Below are 12311 nucleotides of genomic sequence, written 5' to 3' on the forward strand. Positions count from 1 at the left end.
ACAGGCAAAGGGATCGAACTAGGCATAAACTATGAAAAAAAAAAAAATGCACCTATATAAAAGACAAGTAGCATACCCTGATAAAATCAGCTTGAAACTTAAAAGGTCTTTTGAGGAAGAAAGCAGGGAGAATCTTTTTCCTCTAATTATTTTTACTGTACTATGAAATATGTCATACATGTACATGTTACACAATTGTATTTTAATACTATAATTATTAATGATACTCAGAAAATAAATCCATTGTTTATAATAATATATCAGTAATACTACAGATAATTGTTAATAATTATACTTCTAAATAACATTTTTAACAATCACCCACTTGTATATCACCCAAGCTCCCTGGGCTCCTCGCTGAACCCAACTCCTTTCCTTCTACTAGAGGCACTCGATATCCACAATTTTGTTTGAATCTTTCCCTTGATTTTCTCTATAGTTTGATTTCAACATAAAGATTCCACAAAAATACATTACTCGGTTTTGCCTCTGATAGAGGTTTGTATAACTGGATTCATGTATTTTAGGGATCCATACAGGTTCATTCGTATAGCTGAGGTTCATTATTTTGCTAATTCCACTGTATACAAATATTCCCCAACTGATCCATTCTGCTCTCTGTTAGGTAGTTTCTAGATTTGTTTTTATTTGTTTGTTATTATATACAAGACTACAATAATAATAATTAAAAAAAAAAAAAGCTTGTATCTATTTCCTAAGGCATACAAACAAGAATTTCTATGAGATAATACTCCTAGGTGGGAACTGCTGAGCAAACGAGTATACTTATGGTCAATTTCAATTTACCAATTCAGTTGTACCGATTTACATTCCCATTAACAGTGTATAAGAGCTCCTGTTGCTTCACATCCACACCAATATTTTGTATATTTCAGACTTTTATATTTTTAACAACATGGTGGGTAAGAAATAGCATATTGCGCTAGTTTTAATTTATATTTCTTTAATTATTGAGGCTCAACAAGTTTTCATGTTTATTGACTATTTGGATTTTCTCCTTTTAAGATTCCTGTTCATTTTTTACATTTACTTTTCTTATTGATTCTTAGGATCTTTAATATATGCTATACACTAATTCAGTTTTCACCCTTTCTTATTCTTTTATAATGTCCTTTGATTAACACATGGTGGGTTTGTTTTTTTTTCATTTTAATGTTGTTGAATGTATTACTCTTTTTATTTATGGTTTTCTCTATATGTCTAATCCAAGAAATTAATATCTTCCCCTAAAATAATACATATATCTTTTTTGAAACATGTTAAAGTATTGTTTTGCATAGTTAAGTCTTTCTTTCACATGGAATCTGCTTCTGTTTATGGAATGAGGTGACCATTCCACATGGATAACTAACCACTGATTGTAGTGGCACTTTGGATTTAAGCCTTACCAGGACTCAAAAGAAGAGAATACCGATGGTGATGTCTGCCATGGATGGATGCATTAAAAAGTTGAAGCTCACAACATCTCATTACAAATGACAAGAGAGAGAAGAAATAAAGTAGAAAGAGTTGAGGGAAAAGAAAATCAATTTGATCAATTCACTCCATTCAAATTTATATGATTTTTTACATAGTTTATGTAACTCTTCATAGACACGCTGTCATCATTTCAACCCATGCAGTGTGAAACGACATTCAATAGTTTACTTAAACCGGCCTGTATTCCTTATAAACTCTTTATCGACATACCAACACAGCTTATGAAAATCTTTAGGAAAATATTACTATTACCCTATGTACTGATTAAGAATTTTTATGTGACAATTCAGTGGTTCTGAAACTAGACCCCCACATAATTCCACAAGCTCAATACAGGTGTTCTGCCACCATAATCATATTAAATTCTTTTCTCAGTTTCAGAAACAACTAAATTAAATTCATAAAATTTTCTCAATATTAACACTCTCATAATTTTTTTCTTAAATGACTTGCACCTGCTACTCATTATTTCTACTAGTGTCTGGTATGGGTTAACATATTTATTTCTTTACATTTTCATATATTATAATTAAGCAAATCAATTTTAATAACTATTCTGGTAAGGTCAAAACACTTGGCTTTTCAGTCTGGGATCCACCCCACCCTCACTTCATGTTAATTTTTCCATTCATAAAATACATATACTTGCTTCAAAGCATTTCATGAGCAAAAAGGTCAAAAGAAACAGTGGGTGTGAAAATGCTTTTAAAATGTAAAACATTTTACAAACAGGAGTTATAATTTATAATAACCTTAAATTATATCTTACAAATATAGGGCTAGAATAGTCATGGAAAAATCAACAATTCCTAAAGGTCAGTTTTATTTACAGTTTTAATTTCTTCCATATTGTCTTTAAAAAAAAAGTTTCTTAACTAGACTAAAAATAAAATGTATTTGTTTAAATGTTATTTCCTGCCCCACAGCATTGCTAAAGAAGTTCCTGAAAAGCAGAGCCAGTCAAAAGGAAAAAGGTAGTCTACAAGCAGTGTAACTGATCTCCAAAAAAATCTGAAATTATCTACTTTTATAATGGTATGATCTAAACTGCATGCCATCCCAGTGTGACTTATAACTAGTGAGAAAGGCTATTGAGTCCAACTGAAATCAAAGAGTATTAGATTACAGATGAAGATTTAACCTGCCTCAAAAACATTTTAGAGCATAGCATAGATTTATTTGGAAGAACATACCTTCCTAAATATTTGTTTTGTTATCTCTTTGCATAAAGAAACAGTGATAGAGTTACAAAAGTGAGAAAAATATGGAATGAAATGAGAATAATATAGTATTAAGATTTATTTTTTTCTGTTTGTAAGTACCAATACAGCACTACCTTTCTTGTAGGGCATAAAGTTGCTGCTCTGGTTTGGACCTCTATCTATCACATTGGGAAGCAGCCTGCACTGCTGTGAGACACATCAAACTGTTAGAAGTCTGTAGGAATAGGAAAGTGAAATGACTTATTTTAAAAGAAAGCCATACGAGGTGTGATCAAAAGATACAGTGAATGTTTAAATTAAAAAAAAATTAATACAGTAAAAGACATATTGCCATTAAACCCCTTAAAATACTCTCCTTCACTTCGAACACACTTATCCCATCATTCTTGCCACTTTCTGAAGCAGTTCTGGAAGTCCTCTTTCCTGAGTGTCTTTACTTCATCCTCCATCGCGACAATGTTCTGTCTCACATGGTTTATGGTACAGCAATTTCTGTCAAATAAAAACATTATGGTGTGTCCTCATCCACCTTACTAACTGGATCTGGCACCATGTGACTTGTGGCTCTTCCTCGAAGTCAAAAAATCGATTCAGGACATCGAAGCAGCCATGATAGCACAACTAAAGACACTCATGAAAGAGGACTTCCAGAACTGCTTCAGAAAGTGGCAAGAACGATGGGATAAATGTGTTCCAAGTGAGGGGGGTTAATGGCAATGTGTCTTTTACTGTAACAAATTTGTTTTATTTAAACATTCACCATATATTTTGTTCACACCTCATACACTATACAGCAGAGTTTTTAGAGTCAGAAAGAACTGGGTTCCAATCCTAAATGTCCTACATTCCAAGCTGTGTGATCTTAGGCATGATTATTTAACCTCCCTGAATTCCCATTTTCTCATCTTTAAAATCAGGATAACAAATAAACCCTCACAGGATCACTGTAAGGGTTAAATGAGATTGTTGTCATATATACAAATACCCATGGCGTGATGTTGACTAAGTTACTATTAATTATAAAATGAGAGAATAAGTGACTTTAGGGAAGTTGTGAAAGATACTAATTGGACTTTAACATTTTATGATACAGGTTTCTCTTACTTCCAGGCATTCATTATTTCTGTTAAAATTGGGAAAATTTTCTTTAAATTATACCAAAAAAATAGTTTTCTGATATAATTGGGCAACAGATGGAAGACAGAAGATAAAGAAACTGTTGAAGTTAAAAATGTCAATAACAACTTGTATGATATGTAACTGGCTGTGATGTAACACACATTTATGAACAAGATAAAAAGAAAGTAACCAGGAAACAAGGGAGGGAGATGAGAAAGAATAGAGAGCAGGTAAAGGAAGATGGTACAGGTTTGAGGGTTGGGGAAGTAAAAGGTAAATAGAGACTTGATAGCCTGCACGGATCCTGAATGGATAGGTGATTCTCTGGAGGCCACCGGGTGACCCCAGGTCAACCTGTTTGTTGAACTGCCCAACATGTGGAAATGAACAGCCTTACAGTAAGTGTGAGATAGAAGCATAGAGGACAATTGGCCCATCTTTGTGTTTTACATGCTGTATGATGTTTGTAAACCAGTGTTTGAAGTATGCTTTAAGTCTCCAAAAGCATCAATTAATACCACTGACAATATACAGTTAAAAAACAGAAACATATATATGTATATATAACAGAAAATATTTTATTAAAATCTAACCAAAATTAAAAAAAAAATGATTCTCAACCTCTGAGCAAGCTACATTCAGTGTGGATTATTAAGAAATTGAAATCATGTTAGCAAAATATCACATTTCTTTTCCATTAAAGGGAACATGCAGTATAAGAGCAGCTTCAAATTGACCACAAAACCAACTCCCCTAGTTAAGAACACATGGTTTCAGTAGACGTACTTTAAGCTCACAATGTGCTTTGGAAGCTGTACCCATCTACTTTAGACTGGAAAAGTACAAGAAAAAAAATTCATTCTAAATAACTATCTATTTCTACCAACAATAATTGGAAAGGATTACAAGTGGAATATTAATGAGTAACTCAAAAGACTATACTCATTGTATGTTGGCTAATTTAAAACAAATAACCCCCCAAAAATTACACATTCAAAGAACTGTGAGTTGCTTCAGTAGAACAGTGTGTGCTAGGTCACCATGCTTTCCTTCTCTATTATTGTGAAGTTCAATTTTCCAACAAGTCTCTGACAATAAACACAGAAATAAATTTCAAGGTTAGTAAGCTAAACTACAACTGTAATGATATATTCACTTGGTGATGAAGTTAAAACTGGTATAAAGAGAAATGAAAAAGAGGACTCTTAAGAGAAGTAAATTTTACATATAGAAAACAACAAACATTGCCTGGGGAATTAATGTATGAAATATATGGAATTATGTTCCAACTATGCATTCTGCAGTTCTAATCATCTATATAGTAAAGTAGGAAACTAGAAAAATGATTGAAAAAAGAAGGAATAATGTGAATAATCTATTTAGAATTCTTAAGACTGTTAATTAGTACAGATACTGACTAATGTATACTTTTCCAAGTAATAATGCAAGAAAAATCTGTTTATTAACTAAAATATATAGTTTGCTTTCAAATGTTCTAAGGCAGGACTATAAAACAAAACCCCAGTGAACTTAGGATAAATCTTACCACAGATATACCAACGTATCAACAAAGGGCAGAGTGACCCAAGAATACAAAAATCCTGTATTATCTTTAAGCAAAATTGTTTGCCTTGAGTCAAAGAGAAAACACAACAAATTACTTCATGGTGCCCAAATATATAATAATCACGATTGCAAAGGATGTCTTTGTATAAACTTTTATGTATATATGTGTTCCCCCCACACACACATACAAACAAAAACTGTATTGATGAGACATGTCCACTCATAGCAGATTAAGCTCTCCTCTTTCACATCATTCCAGGTAACCATTAGTGTATAAGTACTGAGTTCTAACGACATCAGCATATCTAGAATTTTCTTTCCTCCTTTAAATACCAAACAACTGTGAATCTCTCAACTGAGGAGCTTAAATTAGAAATGATAGCGAAGGATGCCAGTTAGGTAGACTCATTTTTCCCCTGAATGAAACTTGTAGTTACAGAAACAGGGACCCAAATGGGAACACTCACTCCCTGCTGACCTGGCAGCTCCTTGCCGATTTTCCTGCTGAAGTCATGAGCAGGTATGTGAGGGAGAGAGTAGTGCTGTGTGTTAAGCACATGCGGGAGAACCAAAGTGTAAGTACGCTTGGAATGGAAGAAAATGATAAAACTAACAGAGGTGCTAAAAATTGAAGCAGTTAAAAGATTTTTTTTAGCTGCTTCCAAACTGATTTAAAGTATAGGATTATTTCTGTCCATCTTCAGATTCTGATCTCTTCAGTGCAAACCCCAAATAATAAAAGACTCCCCATATCACTGATTTCACTGAATGCCCTCTATACTTTGGAAGTTATTGTTCCTGAGCTCATTTTTTTCACAGATGGACCTAAGTTGGGAAGGTTCTTGCCATCTGACCTGTACGGAGTTGTAACTATTATCACTTATGGCAAAAAGTTAATTTCTCTATTTGGCAATGCTTCCTTGAAAGATGGACTTTGGCCAGATATGAGTTTAATTCATGACCTTATCACTTATTAGCTATGTGAGGTTGATGAAGCTACTTTACATTTTGGGGTCTCAGTTTCTTTCTCGTGAAAAGGGAAATCAGCATAAGTCATTCAGAGGTCTGTACAAGGATTAAATGAAATCATATAAAGTCTTGGTAGAATGCCAGCTATATATCTAGAAACCCTTGATAAATGTGGCTATTATTAATGCATAATTTCTTACACACACGGAATCATATTCTTATTAGGTCTGCTTTAACATAAGTAATATATGCAGCCTCCTGTCTACAGTAATTTCAAGGGGCATGCCAAGTTAAATCCAACAACACTCTAACATGTTCCAAAGCTTACATTTCATTTAACAAGGAACATGAACTTTTATTTCGTAAGGATAAAATTTTAAATGCAATACAACTTGAGAGGTAACACAAAGATTTAAACTTGTACCATAGAAATACAAGATAAAGGTAACTAGACAATAAAAGGGGGGGATGGGGAATAATGATTCAGGAAAAGTACTGAAGTACTTGTCTAATAAATTCTTTGTGAATCATAGCATTGACAGTTAAATAAATTAAACCATAAAAATGTGGAAAAATATTTTCTGTATTTCTGGATAGAAAATAGTTTTCTAAGTTTCAAAGGAGATGGACAAAGTATTGATTAGATTTACTAAAGATAGCTCAAAACATACTTATGTTTCAAAACATATAAAACTTAAAAAGTTATCAAGTTTATACACCTGAAACTAATAAAAAACTAAAAAAAAAGACATCAAGGAAAGAAGAGAGAAGTCAAAACTTGGGACAGAAAAAAGTGAACAGAGCTTTCATTCTAATTACTTTCCATCTAGGATGAGTTATGCATTAAAAACATATGCAGGGTAAACTAATAAACAAATACAAGTCAAAAGAAAAAGTAATTAAGTTTGTGAAAACAGTTGCAAATAATAAAACTTTAAAAAATTAAGATCCTTTGATTTTAAAAAAAACCTCTTCTAAACCAATAAGAGAAATACAACTCTGAAAAACGAATAAGTATATAAAAAGATCAATGATAAAGAATAAAATATTAATAACTAATAATCCCCTCAGATTCAAGTTCACTAGTAATTAAAAATATAAATTAAATACAGTATCTCTTTATTATATTAGGAAAGATTTAAATATAAAACTCAGCAGGGAAGAGTTTGAAAAGATACATGATATATACAAGTATGTGAAGGGTAAAATAACAATCCAATGGAAAATGTTTACTACTGGGCAATCAGATTTTTTTCATTGATTGGGGAGATGAGTAGAGATGGTCACTTTGATTCCGATATAAGGAAGGAGAAAACAGGAACATATAGAAATCATAGGCTGAGAATAACTTTCAGCTATTTGCTCAAAAACTCTTTCATCGTTAGGTATACAAGTGATTTTTAATATTAATAAGAATGGAAGGAATCAAGAGCTCCAATTATGGGGGGAGAGGTGGGGACAGAAATAAAGGAATCAAGTCTTACTAGAAGATGACATGTACAAAAGAAGCTTGTTTTAACTATTTACGTTTTTAAAGAATCCTAGATGAAAGTCAATGTAATCTGGAAAAGCACAGTTGGTTCCTTGATTTTCGTTTTAATCACGTTTTCCAACCATTAATTAGAACAAGGAATCTTTTTAAAAACAAAATTGTTAAATAAAATATAATCATATATTTATTCTCTATTAGAATCCCTTAGATATAATTAAAGTACAAAATGTGTTTTTGCAGTTTTTATCACTTGCTTCAGTATTATCTGTCATGATCTATTGAAAAGGAGAATAGTTATGGGACATAAATCTGACTATACTGCTACAGAGAATGGGGGAAATCAGGAAAGTCAGAAAGAATATCTGTCATTTAAAAAAAATATGTAAATAAGTGTGTGTGTGTTTGTGTGTGTGTGTGTGTGTGTGTGTGTGTTAACTATAGTTATGAGTAGAAAAATACTTCATCCCAGTTTGGGGCAATTATTATTAGCTTTAACTTTCAGGAGTCATGAAATAATGCAAAGGAATCAAATACAATACAAACACAGAGATATGACAAATCAAGCTTTACATGCAATATGCAGAATAAAAATAGAGCAATTACAAACAGATAGGAAAAGCCACAGTGATAAAATATAACTATAAGTATTTCTTTTTTTAATCAAAATCTTATTAAATTAAATTTGTGGCATACACAATGGTATACACAATGTGGTATATACAATGGAATACTATTTTGCCCTAAGAAACGATGAAATACTGCCCTTTGCAACAACATGGATGGATCTTGAGATGATTATGCTAAGTGAAATAAGTCAGACAGAAAAAGTCGAAAACCATATGATTTCACTCATGTGGGATATAAAAGTGAAAACAACAAAGGAGCAAGACAAACAAATAAAGAAACAAAACTCAAAATCTTAGCTAGCTACTTTAAAAGCTGGCATTTAGCGAGTTACATTACCTCTTTATACCACATTTGCCCACATCTATAAGATGAGACAGCTGAATGAAAAGAGCTTTAAGGTTCCACTTAATCACGGAAGTGGAACCTTAAAGCTCTTTTTCCTCTAATGTTCTATGAATTCCATGCCATGCAGTTACAGAAAAACTTGGACTGGAAATCTAAGCTGCTAATAATAGTAAAAATAAGACTTTCTTTTTCTGTTAAAGGCCTTTATGCCTCATCCTAAAACCATTTAGCTCTTTGACCTCTTCTTGGTGGTGGTGTTGATGGTAGTGTTTTTTTTGTTTTTTGTTTCTTTTCGTTTTGTTTGTTTTTACAATAATCTTTTAATACTGAGACAACTTTGGGTTTCTCTTACCCCGGTTGATGGGAACTAGGTACATTTCTATGTCCATGACCAAAGGCAATCCGCCTCTTCCAGTTTTATAATATTTACATTATTTGATATGACAGTGAGATATATAAAATGTATGTTTATAATTATTTGGTAAGGTACCATCTCTATACCTCTTTAACTACCAGATAGTGACGTAGGCGATATAGATCTGAAGAGAAATTCTAAATTAAATTATGATCCATTCCAAGCAAATTAAAAGGCTACCAAATTTTCCTATGAAAATACCCATCTTGTTTTCATTCCTAAAACAGATTACAATTCAAGGTTAAACAAACAAGTCCTAGTCAATGTCTGGAAGAGGTTTATAAGGCTTCAACAGAGTGGAAACTTCTGGTAGCATACACTAAGAAGCAAAAATAATCCAAGAAAATTTGTGAATTACTCTACATTGTGCATGAAGCTTTACATATCTTCCTGGTTTACAAAATATTTCATATTCAAAGTATTTTATGTATGTTGGGGAAATAAAACACAATTAAGGAAAAAATAAATTTTATTTTTATTGAATATCATAACTAAAAAACAGCTGCTATTTCTCAAATACTTTTTAAAAAAATTAACATCCTTTTCTTTCAGCATTCTATTTTGAGGAGCAAATTCTTCTGACTGCAATGGAATAGCTCCTTTCAGGATTGAGAATTTTTAAGACATGGCTTTCTATTAATTTCTATAAAATCCCTATCTCTACAATAGTAAATAAAATTAGGTTGCTTACCTTTATCAGTAACAGTGGCAGCCATTCCACTCTGGAATTCTGTGAGATAAATGAGGATAGACCTAATCTTTCCTGAAATTCTTTCTGGGCCTTTTGGAAGGTGTTAACACTGTTCTGCAATTTGCTAGGGCATCATTTAACTCATCACAACAGTCCATGTGGGAGCAGTAACTAGCAGATTATTTGATAGATTTCATCAAATTAATTAAGAAATATTTTAGAGCTGTATAATATGAATTTGTATATATATGCTAACCAATATAATTATGAATGTTTGTTATTCAAACAATTTTATGAGTTCAACAAATGTCTATCTTGGATAAACACACATGGATAAACACACATACGCACAGATTACCATGACTGGTGGTAAAAAGAGAAACAAAATCATTTTTTTTAAGAAAAAAGCACTGCTATTGTCTCAAACGCATTTATCATCTACTAGAGGGGCTTTCCTTCAATTAATGAAAGTTTTAAAACATAGTAAATAAAAAGTATGTAAAGAAAAGTGGGTTTAAGTTAAATATGATAATTTTTTTCTTTAGTCCAAGTTCTTGAGTATCTGTTATATGATAGGTCTTGGAGGAACAAAACAAAAAAAAATTTAAACCTGGCTACAAGTAGCTTACAGTTTCAGGTGGCAAAAGAAGCACAAAACATATCTTCAGATTTGCAAAGTGCTGAGACAGAAGTCTATACAGAGGCCACCACAGAAGCTGACAGAGGACCAGCAGAGATCCAGGGAAGGGGTACCTTCACTGAGGCTGAGAGGCAAAGACCAGAAAGAGGGTTTTCAAGCTTGAGGGAGCAACATGAACAATTCCAGAAAGTAGAGCAATATGGATTGTTTTGAGAAATACAAGATGTTCAGTATTGCTGGAGCATAAAACAGGGAAAAGAGGAATCTTTCATGGGTGAGCAAGAGAGATGTGGAATAACAGCCCAGAAGGAATAGCAGAAGATGAATATAGAAAAAAAAGTAGCAGCTAGATCAAGAAGAGACTCATTGTACCAACAAGCCTGACCTTTATCCGAGCAACAGAGAGCCAGGGATGGAAGGGTTTTTGACAGGAAAGCGAAGTGTTCATGGAGGTGGGGGCTGATCCCTCTAAGGGTAGTACCGTATAACAGATGGATGGACTGGCAGTAGAGCAAAAGGACTAGGAGCAGTGAGATCCATTCAGAGGTTAGTATTAATATTTCAAACCAAATTCCCTAATCTTTCTTTAATAGATCGTTAACACATGATACAAAAGGTCCCATATACATTTATGATATGTTATTTACAAATATGATAAATAGCCAATGTCAGATCAGCATTAAAGCCAAAAATAGTATTGAGAAGGCATGTCAAGTTTTAAAATGCTCAACCAGCTTGCAACCAAAATATATCCCATTTTAGACATTGTCAACCAATATCACAGTTTTCTATTTCTTCTCTTGCTTAAAGGGACAACTTTCTTTAGTTTCTTTGTACTGTAATGGTTTTATTCAGTCTGTTTTCTGCGCCAAATTTTCACAGGGTACAACAGAAACCAGATACCAGAAGGAACAAAAATAAAACAAATAAAAAGGCATAAGAGAGCAATATCATGTATTTATGCAACATATAATGTGAATAAATAAAAGATAATGAATAAAGAACTGAAATTACAATCATGACCATGAGCTATTACCCAGAGGTAGTAGCAAAGAAAAGTTTAATAGAGAAATGGCCACTCTAGATCAACTGGTGGCATTTTCAAACTAAACATATTGTTGTCAAAAATCTAAATCAAATCCATAAATAAACTGGTAGGCAGAGCTTGAACAAATACAAAGACAAGGCTTGATTCAGAGGCTAAAACTAGCATTAAATTAATGTAAAAATACAGTTTAAATTTAGATACCAGATTAGCCTTAAAGCATTTGTGAATAAAATAGATTTTAAAACATTTTGCATTATTTTAAAAATTATACATGATTTTAAGAAGTGATACTCTACAGTTATTGGTGTAATTTTAATATATTTACTTTACATTTAGACCTGTTCTACCTGCTGTTTTGGAAGTGGTTTATCCCATTGAGAATGAGTTGGTTCCTGCATATCAGTCCTAACACTGTGCCAGAGTATTAGCTTCTCCTTATATCTCTGTTGGCCAACAGTTTAAACTCTACAGCTACTTTAAGATTACTCTTGTTTTTAACTTAAATATGCAGTACAGAAAACCTCTGGAACTATAATCCACTATAATCTGTAACCTAACCTAACAATGTTTAGATATCATGCTAATGTTTCTCTTGCACAATTAAAAAACCAACAACAATTGGGAAACTTTCACTGTGTCAGTGGGTTAAGTCTTGAAAAACACCATACTTCCAGTG

The 12311-nt window shown here is 32.6% G+C and overlaps 1 protein-coding gene across 6 annotated transcripts in view; it reads right to left on the bottom strand.

Annotated features, from left to right (window-relative positions):
- BMPR1B (bone morphogenetic protein receptor type 1B) overlaps positions 1–12311 on the bottom strand; it is a 368302-nt gene that overhangs the window by 139961 nt on the left and 216030 nt on the right. The gene's annotated exons all lie outside the window — the stretch shown is intronic.

The sequence above is a fragment of the Rhinolophus sinicus genome, linkage group LG02 (genome assembly GCF_036562045.2).
Source record: "Rhinolophus sinicus isolate RSC01 linkage group LG02, ASM3656204v1, whole genome shotgun sequence".
Classification (NCBI taxonomy): domain Eukaryota; kingdom Metazoa; phylum Chordata; class Mammalia; order Chiroptera; family Rhinolophidae; genus Rhinolophus; species Rhinolophus sinicus.